Source organism: Lutjanus erythropterus, chromosome 4, assembly GCF_056507025.1.
Source record: "Lutjanus erythropterus isolate fLutEry1 chromosome 4, fLutEry1.hap2, whole genome shotgun sequence".
Taxonomy (NCBI): Eukaryota; Metazoa; Chordata; class Actinopteri; order Lutjaniformes; family Lutjanidae; genus Lutjanus; species Lutjanus erythropterus.
In genome coordinates, this window is record NC_139320.1 from 6,704,138 (window position 1) to 6,720,629 (window position 16,492).

Below are 16,492 nucleotides of genomic sequence, written 5' to 3' on the forward strand. Positions count from 1 at the left end.
TTCAGGGTTTAATAAAGTGTCCATTATAGTTACAAATGATCTGTTTAAAAAAAGTTATTTTGACTATTTTTCTCCTTTCTCCCAGGCCTCTTTCAGTGGGGTTGGCAATCAATCCAACCAAGAACCTAATGCCAAGTCTCTCCAACATGAATTTGCTGGAGTTTGAAGGCCTTTCTTGAGTCCTTGTGTCTATGACACATATAAGGGTTTCAGCAACATGACATCACTTATCAGTGCCTTTCAGAACTTTTACAAATCTGTGGCACAAAAATTAAGCCATTTTTGAACATGACACAGGTTTGGTTAGGTTTAGGCACAAAAAAGCCCAGCTTGGTTAGTTCAGGGGAAAGACTGTGGTTTGGATTGAAATTACCAATTTATTACGGTAAGGGGATCTCATTATCTTGGCTAAAATAACAACTGCTCAGTTAAGGTTAGGGAACGATCAGTCATGGTTAAAGGAAACCAAAGTTGAGTGTCAGTAAGAGACGGGAGGCCTCAAACTGTCAAAGTTTTTGTATTTTGTCGTGAAGGTGTTTCTGTTTCTGTTCAGAGACTCATAATGTAGGTGGAGGGAATGGAAACGTATACAATTTTATCACCGCAGAGTTGCCACTGGGACAGAAGAAACTGCATCTGAAATGTGACATTCGGGAAAATCGGGTGTAAAATCTGTTTTATTGGACACATAAAGGAGGAGACAGACTAGCAAGTTCCAAACAGCAAGAGAGCAAAAATAAAACATAAACACAGCAGTCAAGAATATTGCAGCAAATTGAAAAGATGCACCACAGAGTTACCTCACAAAACACTCTCCATTCATTAACACCTGGTTCACACAATGTGACCGCCCTGTTTACCACAGCAGCCTTACTTGAACATGTATTTCTCCTTATTTTGAAAAACTCACAGCAGACTTGTTTTGTTGAGCTGACAGCAACAAGGTGTCATGGTCATTTATGCAGCAAACACACATGGGACATACACAGATGTAATAACAGCATAGCTTTAAGTGTAATAACATATTTATACAGTGCATTTGAACGCAAACAAGAGCGACTAGATAGTGATGATAATATGATCCACATCTTAACACTGAAAGTTCGACATCTGGGAAACATTGTCCGTCAACGTTGACTGTGTTTGAGCACCAAGTATCATCAGTGTAAAAGCAGAGTCCTCCTCCCCTCGTCCCGCTGGGGTCTCAGAACGACGTCTACCCGTCAAGTGCCACCAGGAGTGTTTCAGGAGCAGTTTTGCCCGCTTGATTTTGTTGACTTGGTCAATTTTCTGTGATTGTTGTGCCTCTACCATGGCAAGTAGGGGTAGTGAAAAAATTGCTTCTCTTTAAGTATTGTAAATCTTTTTTTTTTAATAATTCCTGAATCGATTTTACTGATCTCTGAATCAGTTTTTGATATTTATAAATAGTTCTGTTAGCTTGATGCTAACATATAATAGGAATTTGCATTTAAGCGCTTAGCAACATGATCACAGTAATATCATCTTAATAACTGGATCCATTTAATTTCACATGCTTACCATGGAGCAACACTTGTGCTCATACATGAAAGCATACATTTCCTGTGGGGCTGCTTTCACAAAGATATTTCAGACTAGTCTGTAGTGTTAGACTAGTCTTAAAGTTGCTCATTGATTAGTCTATTGCAAGTTAGAACGTTTCAAAAAATAAAGATTGACTAACTATTAACCAAAAACATTAGACACTTTACCCCCAGGCTGACTCAGGCTGAAGACCCATGTTACCATGGTAACAATCGGTGCCATCCTCTGATCAGTAGCACCCGACAACAAAAGGGAGGAAAAAATTGCTCATAATTTGTGGTTTGCTAACATTGTTATGGAGAGAGCATCAAAGTCTTGTGCCATATTTTTATATCTTTTTGAACATTTTTGATGCTCCTCTCAGTGGTGGTTTACTGTCACTGTATTTTTTCTCCATATCATCAGATTTTTTGTTGTTTTGTTACACGCTTCACTAAACTAAGTAAAATGTTCTTGTAACTGTTGAATTCCTCCAAAAGACACATATTCTCTGCTGGGGTAAACAGAGCAGCGGTCACTCGGTTGGCCATTTTTTAACTTTGAAAGATGCAATTTAACCAGAATTCCTTGTGCCATAGTTCTACTTAAGCAGCAACCTGAAAGGGTCAAAATTCAAACTCACAATTCATGGTTTCAAAGTTCAGTTGTGAAGCAATGTTAATTTAAAGGCTCTTTGTGCTGTGTGCAGTTTTCAGAGACTCTATTCATTTTGGTAAAAAAAGATCTTATTTTATTTAGTATTTTCTTGTGGTACTGGCTTGATCATTTTATCTACAGTATAGAAGTGATGCTGCTGAAATGAAACTGAAACTGAAAGACTGACGTTAAAGTTTATCATTCATTCAGCCCTAATAGCTTTCTTCTTTTTTTTTTTTTGGCAGCATTTGTGATCAGAAGTCTCATTTTAATAATATATGTGAAGGGCTTTGTGATGTTTATTTTTGGAAAAGTGCTATATAATAAAGTTATCAGCATTATTATCTTAATTTAGCTGCAGATCAGTTGATTTGCATTTGGACTTTACATGTTTAATCTTGGCAAATATTGTGCTAAATGGAAAAATTGCATTGATGCTGAATTTCAAACACTTGATGGTAATTTGTGGCATTCTAGCAAAATATCCAAAACTCACATGATTTGAGAATTTCCAACTTTGGCCCTGGTGGTAGTATTAAAGAACGCAGCATGGCAAACAGCACCCACCCAGGAGACTGCACCAGTTTCCCCAAAGTTGTGTCATTTCTCTGCAAACGTATGCCAGCAGAATATTATAAAGTCGTACACTCATCGAAATTTTTTGACTTTAATGCCTCTTTTGTTTGTTGTTGTTTTTTTATAACTGTTTAATGTGTCTGAGAGTTTTAATGCCTGATTTAGACACATTTACACAAACGATCAGGGTATAAGTTAGGCTGGATGCCTGTACCAGATCAAATTTTAGAACATCATCAGCTCAATATATCATTATTCAGTTCCTACGGTGCTGTTTGTGTTAGACTCTCTGTTAGACGCAGGCTTTATTTCACTTCAGACTCTGTGCGCTTTAACACAAATAGGACCGACTGGGCTTGTGTTTCTATCCAGTAAGCAGACTCTCCAGATGAGGGTTTATAATAATATATGGTAAACGCTTGACCAGACCACTCAAATGATGTTGAAGCAAACACATAACAGAATCTAAGACCCTGAGCTTCAGCTGTTTATTTATTAAATAACCCGCAGCAGTCGAAATGTCTGATAATCTAAACACAGCTTGATTTCCTTAAGAGCCCTCCAGATCTAAACAGTCCGTCCTGTTAGAGCTAACTGTACACAGTATATTTGTTCTCCCCATTTTAAATAAAGCTTCCTGCCGATCGGACCGCCATAAGTAAATAATTTCAAACGCGGCGGCGTCCTGGTATCTGTGGCAGCAGGTATCATCAGGTTGGTTCCATTCAGATCTCCTAACCATTCTGTGTTTACTTTTTGGGGAGAAGTGAGTTATTGAGGAAACCTCCACCAAAACCAAAGAAGAAGAATCCCTCTGCTTTGGTTACAATAATCTCTCTGGGATCACACAGATAAATAAATCTGAGCACCATATCCAGATCCTCTGTATCTTAATACGATTGAAAGAAAATTCCCCGAATACATGACGCTATCTGACCAATAACTCCTCCCAATACTGGTTTATGATATTGTTTTTTTAAAGAGTGTTATACAATACTTTAGGATCAAATAAACAATATTTCTTTCAACACATCCTCATACCTCATACAGAATACATCGATTGCTAATTACTCCCAAAATGACATAAATTATCAGTGGAAGAAAATGGACCTTAACTACACTATGCAAGTCACATTAAATGACTCACCCGATGTTGCCAGATTGGGGAAAGAATTGCTCAAAATCTGCCTGAAATGCTAAAAAAAATTCTTATAATAATATAACAATAAATTTAAGTATTAATAAGTGTGATAGAATGCAAATAGCAATGCAAACAACAGAACTATACATTTTTTTTCCTGCCGTAAAATAAAGAAAAAATAAACGGAAACCTCAAATAACTTAAAATAATAAGTTTAATTTTTATATTTAACTTGGTTAGCTGCAGCAACCAACTAAATTGCACCCCTCACACACCCATGTTATCAAAAAGCCAAACAAACAAACACAATATTGTGTTGCAAGAGGTTTCTGTCGTAATAAATATACAGACTTGATATCCGCAGATCTCCTCTCAGCAGAATGAATAAGATTTCTGAGTGACTGGACATGTTTGCATGACTAAGGAATTCAATTAATGAATTAATGAATAAACCCCAGCATCCACCTTCAGGCTCCAACAGGGGGTCCAAGACATGTGTTCATCACTCCTCTATATCTCTGTATAAACATAATCTGTGAGGATTGATGAGGTCGGAGCCCAGATGTCAAAAAGGAAAGGATCATGGTTGGAGTTAAAACAACTATGTTACGTATGTTACATGACAACATAACTTACATGACATTACACACATGGTTTGTGTTGTAAAACCATCATCAAGTTTGTGTGCAGGAGACACTTGGTTAGTTTTAGGCAATAAATCTGGTTGGGGTTAATCTAATTATGTTTCATATGTCAACGGGTGTCACTAGACGAGCAGCATTCACTTTAATTGTTTGGGAGATGCTACAGTGCTGTTTCCTGTGTTTTTCAAGGATTGCATTACTATGTGATTACTGTGTGATGACTACAGGCAGAGATCAGCGTGTACTTTTAAAATAATTTAACCTCAATCCCAGCTTTTATTTCTTTGTTTTTGTTTTTTTTGTTTGTTTGTTTATTTTTTTTGCGGATCTGAAAAATGATCTGATCCATGACTCAAAGTCGTGATACGATCCAACCTGTGAGTTTTGTGATCCGTTGCAACCCTATTATCTATACAGACAGACGTTTATGTTCTAAGGCTGGATTTGTCTCCTCTCTTCTTATCTGACTAAAGTCAGAACTTGAAAGCCTACTATGATGCAGGTTTTGACCTCTGAGTCCAGACAGAGACCCTCTGTACTGAGCATTGGACCATGAAGAACTCATATTGTCTCACTGCTGGACAAGAGCTGAAATGTTTGACATTGCTGCAGTAAACCTTATTGGTTCAGTTTTCACATATAATGTGAGTCAACTGATACGTAGCATTCCAACCTCTGAAATCTGCATTTTCCCTCCAATTTTTTCCCCATTTTGTTATTTCAGACTGCAGCTCAAGGCTGACTGAGCACATTTAGCATGAAATCTGCCAGGAGAGTGATATTGTAGCTTTCTAAAGAATGGCCAGACTCCTCTAACAGATTGGTGTTTTTGTTTTGTTTTGTTTTTTCTGGATCTCAAATGGATATCATGAGAATGAATAGTAGCTTGTTTGCTGCCGTGATGAACTGCTAAACAAAAAAGATGGATATGCTGTGATAGATAAGGGAGTATTGAGAGTGGTTCAGTTTCAGTATCAGGAAATCTTGTAGCCTGGCATCAGTTGAGTAACTGCACACTAGAAAGTCGTATTTTACCAACCTGCCTGCTGTGTGGTGCCTTTTTTAAAGTCTTCCAAAGAGACATAAAAGTTTATTGGGATAGTTTAGATTATTTAATTTGGGGTTGTATGTGGTAATTATCGATAGTCTGTGTATTATGTACAGTAGATGGCGGTCGGCATACTTCCAGTTTGGAGGAGCAGAGAGTAGTGCCAGCAGAGAAGCTAAGAGATGTACTGCTGAGGACAGAGTCAGCAGCAAAACGTACTCTATATTTACAATATTTTCACCACTTGACCTTGCTGTCAGAGAGCCTTTTTTGATGGTAAACCGCAGTTAAAGAAGCCAAATATCACTCTCTCCAAACCAGTGTTTTTCAGTCCAGGTCCCCTGAGACCATGTTTCAGGTGTTTCCCTGCTCCAACACACCTGATTCAAATGAACAGGTCATTATCAGGCTTCTGCAGGGGCTTGATGATGAGTCGATCAGGGAAACATCTAAATCATGCAGGGCAGGGTTGGGCGATTGGGTGACTATATAATGGGCTGAATCCATTGCCGATTGCTTTTTTTGGCAGATTTTTAGGGCGATATTTGTCATTTTATTTTGCTAATGTAATAGTCTGCAGAGTGACAGCCTCTGCTCTCCACTGCGCTCTCATCCAGCGGCAAAGTTCACACTAGGGATGGGCACGATTAATCGATGATCGATAATTGATCATTAAGAATTTTGTCGATCACGTAATTTTTTTTCGATTTTTCGACAGTGTAAAACAGAGTTCATGTAGTGTGCGTCGAGAAAGCAGTGTAATGAATTTCACTATGTGGCGGTAGTAAAATATCCCACCAGCGGGGGGCGATATAGCAGAGAAAACCGCCTGCGAGCTGACTTCTGCCCTGCCGCCGTATCTGAAGGTAGTAAACATGAAGCGTGCACAGCAAACAAAAACAAGTAGGTTAAGTAAGCTATAGCCCAGGACAGTTACCACCGTAGCCTTCATGTAAACCTATAGGCCTATAATGTGTTATTGTTATGTGGGACCTCCCTCTCTCAGTCGTGCCTTTTGGCAAAAAAAAAAAAAAAAAAAAGGTCAGCTGCTTTGTTCTTTGATTAAATGACTATTAGTTAATAATATGATGTTTTATTTTTGTGTTTAAAACAGGCGAAATGCAGCCTATTTATTTTGTTTTAGAGAATAGCCTACTGGCTCTTATTTTGTTAAGATCCCGAGTCCCGACGCCTCCGCGTAGGTATATTTCTATTGTTTAACAGTTGCACATTTAAATTGTAAATCGCGCAAGACGTGGACTAAAGTTCTCCTTAAATTATTATTATTTATTATGATTTTTATTCTGTCTAAAAGAGGCGGAATTGTATTTTGTTTGAGAAAACAGTACTGTCACTGGCTTTTATTTTGTGAAGAGTTTCAGCCCGACGCCTCGCGGTGTTTTGTTTAACAGTTGCACATTTAAACTGTAGCCTAAATTGTGTAAGAGGATTGTTGGATTAAATTGAGAAAAATCAGACTGCCTGTGGTATTTTTAATCATTTTTTCTATCAGACATTTCTTAATGATTAAATCGATAATTGATCGTTAATTCTCATGATTATCGATCAAAAAGTTTGTCGAAAATGCCCATCCCTAGTTCACACCCACTCATCCGACCATGAGTGCTCTGAGCTGGGTGACGAGTGACAGGAAAACAGCCTGCAGAGTCAGACTTCTTATACTCTTTTCACGCAGTAAAGTGAGGATTTATTTTGACCAAACCAGAGTTGGTGATTGTTGTTGGAAGAGTGGACAGACTAACAAAGACAGTTTTGAAGAGTTTTACATGTTTTTCTGTCGAGTTTGAATTAAGTGTGTTTTCCAAGGAGTTAACGAGCCAACTAAGCTTGTCTTAGTTCGGTAAAAGAGAGAAACTTGAATTCAGAAGGTGTACAGTTGTACTTCTCTGTTTAAAATGGAAAATAAGTGCGTAATTCTTAGATTTTATTTTGTGCATTGGACGTTGTGAACATACGCAGCATGCGTAACATGGTGAATTCACCACTTGCACACATCTCCCAGCAGAGACCCTGGAGGTCAGGAGAAGGTTGGAGTGGGGACGATGATATCGCCAATCGCCGATGGATGGGCTGACAATGATTGTTTTGAAAATTTTAGCATATTGCCCATCTCTAAAGCAGGGTTGTGGTCCCTGGGGACCAGGACTGAGAAACCTGCTCCAAATCAAACCAAACTCCATGGGTGAAATCAGTCATTTGCAGAAAATGGGAGTTGCCGATCTACCGCTGCTTCCATCGGTACACAGTAACTAAAACAATCTAACAGATCTAGGCAGTGATAGACCAGAAATTCCAGCACTGTAAAAATGAAAAAAGTTGAGAAGAAAACTCAAACTTTCAAGGCAACTTTCTGCAAGACATTTTTGAGCATTGAGCCCAGCTCAAACTCATAATTTTTTAAAAAGTTTTACCAACCACTAATCTTTTGTGAAGATAATTTACTTTACATCTTTAAACAAATCTTTGAGTTTTAGAAACCTCAAAGGTTCAAGTTCATTGAAAGAATAAAAGTAAATTATCCCAACAACAGATTACAGGTCATTAAAACTTTTTTAACTTTAAGTTGGGCTCCAAACTCAAAAATCTATTGTCAGTTTGGAATTTTGAGTTGTCTCAACTCTTTTTTTTTTTTTTTATACAGTGACTGTTTGCGAGATAAAATGACTGATTTTACCTATGGAGTTTGTTTGGTTTGGAGAACACAATATCTGGCATATATAATGGTGGTTTTCCACCAGAAAAGGCTGTCTGTCAGCAAGGTAAAGTGGTGGAAATATTCCAAATATAGCGCACACTAAAACTTTTTTTTGGAACTTTTTAAGTGTCGAAAATACGTTTTGTTGACCCCCGTACACAGCAGACCATTGTTTAGCATCAGTGCTGATACTCCTCTCTGCTTCTCTGAACTTGGAGCACGCCAGCCTGCATTTACTGCAGGTAATACTCTGACTATCGATGAGGCTCCCTCTGTAATGCAAACTCATATCTCAGCTTGAAATGTGCATGACTTGAGTGCAGGTATGTACCCTGTATGTAGTACCTTCCACCCAGTTTGTCCTTCAGTGGTTCTCCCCATCTGTTGGCCTGCCTTTGGCCTCTGTGTGTCCTGTGCGTTTGAGGTTGCCTCTGTCTGCAGCCTGTCTGTCTGTCTGTCACCCCTGACTTTCCTTGTCTGTCTCACAACAGTCATCCAAGCTATACAGCCGCTCAGCCAGTGGAAGAACGCTGGGCATGGTGCCAGCCAGCCGGGGCGCCAGTTGGGCAGTCCATCAGTAGCATTAAAGACATGTTATCCACCCGAGTGTATCCGCCTGGCTTAAAGCCCTGATCCCCCTGTCCGAGCCCCCCGTGTTGCCCCTCGACTCACTCAGGGGCCCTGGGTAAAGTGCACAGAGTCCTTTTCTTGCTTTATCAGCATGGCACCCAGGCATCCAGCCCGCTGCTTTAGGTCTCTTAAAACACGTACACAAATAAATGAGGAGGGTGCTGGAAATAACCACTTTCTCATCTCCAGCCAAGCTGCCCTGCTGGTCAGGTCATTGTCTTTAAAGGGACAGGGGACCAGAGAAAGCAGGCCGCTGCTGACCTCCACTCCATTTTTTCTTCAAGAATACAAAGTCAGCAAAGTTCATTTAGGCCTCTTGCAATATAAAATAGATGAAAGGTTTCACGGAGGCTTAAAAGGACTGTTTGTTGCCTGTTATACTTAGCTAGATAATGGATTCACTGCTTTTTTCATCACGGCTAAAAATATTGCTGTTGATCTTTTGATTCTGAATGTGCCGGATTCGTACTGTGACTTGTCCTCATTCTATCTGCTTTAATATAATGGTCACTGCTTTATGGATCTAATGTTGTCGTTGCTGTTGAATGGTTTTAAATGTCACTCAAGGGTCAGTTCTGAAGAACATAGTATACTCACTAACCTTGGACACAAACACAATTTCTAGCCCTTTAGAGGCTCTATATCAGAGTGATATTCACACTAAATTGCCCTTTCTTTCCCCTCTCCATTATTCAGTGTGCCTTTGCATTAGCCTTTTGTGTGTTTGTTTTCTTTATGTAATCACTAGGGACTGATCTGGTATTGTGCTGTACTTATGACATTTTCAGTCGACACTGAAGCTATACGTTAGTTAGAGCACAGGTATCATAACATATTACAAAGAATGACATTTGGTATTTAGAGCACATTGCCTATGCAAAGACCTTTGCTGGTAAAGGTGTCCTGGTTTAAAAAAATAATAGATAATGTGCAGTCAAAAATTTCTGGAATGTGAAATTAGAGCTCCCTGCTGCCATTCACTAGTGGACTCAGAGGAGGGGCAGAGGGGGGTGACTGCCCCTCCAAAATGTGGTAAAGTGCCCTCTAGAGTGTCGTTCTAGTGGACAAAATGTGGTAAAGTGCTTTCTAAGGTGCCCTACCATTGGAAAAAATGTGGTAAAGTGTCTTCTAAAGTGCCTTATCAGTGGACCAAATGTGGTGAAGTGCTTTCTAAGGTGCCCTTCCAGTGGACAAAATGTGGTAAAATGTCTACTAGAGTGCCTTACCAGTGGACAAGATGTGGTAGTGTCTTCTAAGGTGTCCCTCTCATGAAAAAAGCATGATAGAATTCCCATAGAATTTGTTTCCAGTGGGCAGAATGTGGTTAAGTGCTTTCTAAGTTGCCCCTCCAGTAGTAGTGTTCAGTAGACAAAATGTGGTAAAGTGTCCTCTAAGTTGCTCTTTAGCTGGGAAACACTGACAAAGTCACTTATCGCAATATATTTTACCTAATACCTCAATATTGACATTTATTGATACTGCGACAGTATTACAGGGATGACTGTTGGTGCTTTAACAAAATATTAACACAATGAGATTTTTGATAAATGATCAGAAGTAGTGTGGATATACTAAGTGTAACGACAAATAATAGAACAGTATTGTAAATTCAGAAAATTACATCATTTTACTGTAATGCAGCAGGAAAAGACAACACTTCTGCCATATCATGATATATCTAAAACTCTCAGATGATATCTATCCTCATATCACAGTATCAATATAGTTTCTTTATATCGCCCAGAACTAATTTGAGTTTTAATTCTTTGATTTGAATAAGAGAAAATTATTGACACATCATTGGAGCCCAGTCTCTACATTATTGGATGTGACAAGTAAGCATACCGTTTGGTGTTTTGAATGATTTGAACATGTAGAAAAGATTATGACAAAGCTTTTTACAACATTATGTCTACTTTGATCCATTTCACAGTTGTGCTGTTAGAACCTTTGAGTGCTGCAGAGCACTAAAATAAGTTCCCGTTTTATTTGAGCCAAAGAAACACATTAGTGGGTGCAGAATAACTCAAACACTTAAAGCAGGGATATAATGGAAAACAACTTAAAATTTGTCATTACTATTCTGTTTGCTCTCCTCATTCTTTCACCAAATATTTGAACCTTGTGAATATGTCTTCATATTCTTCTCGTTTTGTACAGTGTCACCCTCTCCAGTTCCCTCAGTGTTGCATATGAATTGAATTCTTGATAACATGCCTGACTGCCTGACCCACAGCACCTATTGGGTACATAATGCATTGATGAGTTTCTCTGGTGTCATTATGGGTGACGGCTGAATGCCGCAAAGTGAATGCTGAGCCGGGAGCTCTGCACAGCATTTAAAAGTCAAGTACTTCTATAGAGCTGAAAGGAGTTTCAATCCAAGGCACCATGGCCATCACATAAAACATCTTTCTCTTCCTCTGTGGTTTGAGCACACGCATGTTTTTCCTTCCAAGTCACTTGACGTGATTGAGTTTCTGGAGTTTCAGATGTTTGGGGATATGGAAGATAGTTGTGACAAGTCGTGGCTTTCTCTTTCTCGGCCGCTCTAACCGTAATTGTTTCTGTTCATAGCGGTAATCATGGAAGACTCTGCTGCTGGCGACCGAGGGCCTGTGAGGGGACACACAAAAGGTAAGGCAATTACCTTCAGCGTACTGAATGGCTATAAGTCTCTGTGTTTTTTCTTCTCCGTCTCCATTGCCTTTTGATGTGGACGTGACACTTGCTTCGGAGTCCACCTTAACAGCTCACACATGATCCACCCAGCCCGTGGGCGTCCAACCTTGGAAGTGGAGTATTCATTGATTTTGAATACTGGCTCATACAAACATGTGAAAATCAATGGATTTCTTACTTCAACCGAAACACCCACACATCTTTCCAATCAGAGGTCGGCTTCACAAAGATATGCAAGACTGGGCTGTAGAGTTGAACCAGTTTGAGCTTCGGCTGGTGTAATGTCAAGTAGTTGGACAAAAAAAAACATTCTTGAGAACTGGGACAGCTCATGTCCTACCAAAAAGAACTTTAAAAATTATTAACATCAACAATCTTATTCCAGTTTTTTGGTGAAAACATATTCTTTAAGGATTTATACATATGAAATATGTATAATTTATGAAATGTTTCGGTTTGCTTTAAGTATTTTAATTTCTAAACTTGCTCTGTTCCAGAAAACTACCTTGGCCCAGACAAGAAGTCACAACTTTAAACAAATCAAAAAATGTGTTAAAGCCTCAAAATATAAAACTAACAAAACCTACTGATAACAGAGGTATACAGATGTGCTATTATAATCATCTTTGTTTTAAAATGGATTTTGTTGCTTTAAAAATGTGTCCCAGATTTCCATCAACTATGTTAGATTTTTTGCAAAAACATGATTTGATCAGGCATAAAAAGGGTTAGCTATATCCTAAGGACCCCTGTCTCCCTTCCTGGTTTAAAAAAGGCGGGAATACTGCTCAAACACTGGTAAGCTTTTTATTTTTTGACAAATTGATTAAATAATTTTGCTATCAGACATGTCTCAACCATAACATGTAAACTCTGTAGTCCTAAATCAAAGCTAAATAAGAATTCTGGTTTAAAAATGTGTATTTTGATCAGAATTAAGAGAGACACTACCACTATGCTGTGAAATGAAAAAAATGTAACATTTTGTCAATTCAGTAAGATGTCAGCTCCATCAGATTTTTCATCTGAAAGATTTTATGTCGACATGGAATAAAAAATTGAATCACTAGTCGATTAACAGACAATAGTGTGACCTTTTAAAATATATTTTCCCAGCATAATTGAAGCGTTAAAATCCCTTCAAAATACAGTTTTGACCCAGTTCTCACTCATGACTTAAAGGCTAATTTTAGGCCTAGAAAGTTCGCTCTCCTGTCCCAGGATCTGTCTGAACCCAGAGCTGCAGACAAACCTGCTGACAGTCAGAAACACCTGCTGACAATCGACAAAAAAGGAGAAAACAGCTCAATTTGTGGTTTGCTAACAACGGTGTAGAACAAGTAATAATAGGGGCGCAGTTTAAAGAGACATCAGTAGCCACTTGGATTTTTTTTAAATCTGTTATTGCTTCCCTCAACACCAAATGTATGTAGTAAAACATTCTTGTAAATGTTGAATTCTTCCACAAGGCGCACATTTCCAGCCGGTGCTGGTTCCCAAATGCTGTGCCCAGGAACACTGGTATGCTGTGACGTGAGCTCAGGTGTGGGATTTGGTGACAAAAAAGTTGTGAATTAGTTTTTAATTTACCATATAGCACTTTGTTTGAAAGGGTGTGTCATTAAACTGTCATAAGCATGTCACTTGTCCGGAACATAAAGGAGTGTTTATGAATGTTTATGACAGTTGTTCATTGGTGGCATTTGGTCAATTATGCAAAGTTGACATTCTTTGAGATGTCTTTGTTATGACACCTTGACATTAACCAAGACAGCATGACCTGCTAATGTTTCTGTCATAACAACTTGACATTAGCAAACTTAGAGAAACTGTAGCTTTGTGTTTTAACATTACATTATACCATCATATGTGGTTGGTTTTGACACTGGCCTTCATGAGACCGTTATTAGAGTGTCATGAATGTTTTCGTTGTCCTCCGGTAAGACTTCGCAGTAGATTCGTCCTGGTTCTTCTAAGATACTCCAGGACTAGAATGCTTTGTGCAGTGGGTGGATGTCTATCTGAAGCTTGTTAGATCCAAACCACAGCTGATGTTTATCTGTATGAAACCAGACCAAGACCTTTCATTTGTTATTGGTGTGAAACGCCTAAGGCTGGATCCTCTCCCTTTTAATCTGCTCTGAAGAGGTAGAAAATGTTCACAATATAAACAAAGCACTGACGCGAGGTGACCTGGTGTGTGTGTCTGTGTGTCTGTGTGTGCGTGGCCCGAAGGTGCTGTGCTGGAGAGTCTAGGAGTCCACACCCTATTGGGGAACAATAAGCATCCAGCATCAGTCCCGTTTAAAACATTTACGCCAAGAGATGGAGGAAAGATAGAAGTAGAGAGCAGAAATATATACTTTAAAATTAGCTTTGGCAGGAGACATGTGGTTCAAGTTTGCAAGTCCACTGTGCTGAAGTTTTCACCTGAATACTTCCCATTAACAAGTCTCAAGTTCTAGCTACAAGTCTGAAAGAAGAAATAACACACACTCCTTCTTATAAAGTTGAATTCAGCATTTAAACTCATTCTCATTTCAACTATAAACCATAAAACCACCTAAGTCTGTTCCAGGTATGCATTGGTATTTAAACACTGAAATAAATTACTGTTTTGTAATGGTAATCTAGGTAGAATTATGTCTAATTAAATCTAATATCCCTAATAATTATAGTTAGACTGAGTCCAAGTTAAAGGGACAGTTCACCCCCATTTTTTCTCTTACCTTTAGTGCTATTTATCCATCTAGATAGTTTTGATGTAAAATGCAGAGTTTTGGAGATATCAGCTGTAGACATCTCTGCCTTCTCTTCAGTGTAATGGATGGCACTTGGCTTGTGAAGCTTAAAGCACCAAAAAAAAAAAAACATTTTAAAGATTCAAAACCAGCGTCTCTTTGCGAAACTCATGACCTGGTTACTCAAGATAATCCATGGATCTTGTTGTGAGCAGTTTCATGTCGGAGCTACTTTCTTTCTAGTAGAAAAGAAAGTAGTTTGTGTTGATTCTACTGCAGAAAGAAAGTAGTTCCGACATGAAACTGCTCAACGAGGTGTGTGGATTATTTATACATATACATGTACCTGTGCGCCTGCAGCTGTCCATGTGTTTCTATAGTGATAATGAGCCTAGCTTGCTGCTATTGAAGGCTAATACTCAGCAAAACCTCTGACAAGTTTATTCTCACAGTCTTTAAGTGCATCAAAATCCACACAAGTGTCCAACTTGGCCTCCGACAATGTATTGTTCAGAATGTGGTATCCTCCACTGACTACTTCTGCCTTTATTTCATCCAATTTGGCTGTCAGCTAACCTTCATCTCTGTCAGATCAAACAGTCACGTCCATTGTTTGTCAGGATGTGGGGTCAAAGGTTGTGTTGTAGACTTCCGCAATAAAATCCTGTTGGCTGATTAGACTTGATGTTACTGTATAAGCAGGTATGAATCTTAAAATTCGGCACAATCATTGCATGCAAGAACATTTTCATGTACTTATCTTAAATTTCTCTTACTTTTTTCATACATAGGGCTCCTACAAACACGCCACGTCAGATTCAACAAACGCTCCTAACTTCCGAAATATAATTATATAAAATTCATATAAATATATTTTTTACCCCCTGCACAATGTTTTTGCAGGTCAAGTGGCATGTGCCCGATCTTGAGGCCTCTATTGCAAATTCAACGAGTAATTGTGATCTCAGTAGAGCTGCAACGATTAATTGATTAGTAGTCGATCATTAAATAAATATATACTATTTTGATAATCAATTTATCAATTTGAGTAATGATTTTGACTTCTGAAATGTGAATATTTTTTGGTTCTGTACCTCTTTACAACTCTTGACTGATTGATAGAAAAAATGAACGACTGATTAATCGACTATGAAAATAATGCAGCCCTGGATCTCAGTATTGATCAAAATAATTGTGATTAGAATTTTTTTGCCATACTTTAGAAGCCCTTTGGTGCTTGGCCTTTTCACTGTCTCCTCCCACCAAAATCATGTTAAAGAGAGAACATGGCAAGCTTCCTGTGGAGAGATAAGAGATAATCGACACAATATGCAAAGCTCTCACTATCAATCACTTTCCTTGTGCATTTGTTTCTTCGAGTAGTCTCTTATGACAAGCGTTTTTCAGTCCATCGATATCATTCACATATACTTGTCATCAACGTCGAGTTAACCTTTACCCTCACTCATTTAGTTCTGGAGTGCTGCGCATCGAGTCGAGAGCTGCTCCTTCTATGCAGCGCTTTCTATGGAAGTCAGTGTTTTCAGTAACACATAGGGGTATTCTTCCTCCATCTTTTTCTTGCCAGACACCTCTCAGTGGTGTTGTCTGTGCTGGAGTGCCGCAGCAGATTCAGGGGAAGAAATCATTGTTCTTCTCGAGGGCTTAAAGAGCTGGAGGAAGTCATAGACAGCGCTGCTCCCCCTCCTCCTTCCTGCCTCTGCCTCCTTCCCTCACCCGTTATCATCTGTCTATGAAATAAAGTGCATCACAATGCTCCCATATGGCCAAATGCACCAGAGAACTCAAGTGCTTTGCATGATAAATGATTCTCAGTTGGAGAACAAGTACAGCTGGAGAATGCTTTTCACTGATAAATTGGGTTTCTATTATACAGAGTTGATATCGACCTTTTCTGAAAAAGTGTGTATCCTCTAGTCAGTGTTGTCCACTTAAAATAATAGGAATGATGCTATGCTGTTGATTACATATTTATCAGAAAATTGATTACAATTTGCTTATAAGATCAAAATGATGCATTGGATCATTTTGTTTATTCAATCGAATTGATGCATCATGTGACAGGATTTCCCTGGCATACATATATAGCGG

The 16,492-nt window shown here is 38.7% G+C and overlaps 1 long non-coding RNA gene across 1 annotated transcript in view; it reads left to right on the forward strand.

The window, feature by feature from the left end:
* The first annotated feature begins 11,534 nt into the window (after positions 1 to 11,534).
* The window catches only part of LOC146327416 (uncharacterized), a 59,612-nt gene continuing 54,654 nt past the window's right edge, over positions 11,535 to 16,492 (forward strand). The window contains exon 1 of the long non-coding RNA XR_014769965.1: positions 11,535 to 11,594. This is a non-coding gene — a long non-coding RNA (uncharacterized LOC146327416). The remainder of the gene's footprint in view (positions 11,595 to 16,492) is intronic.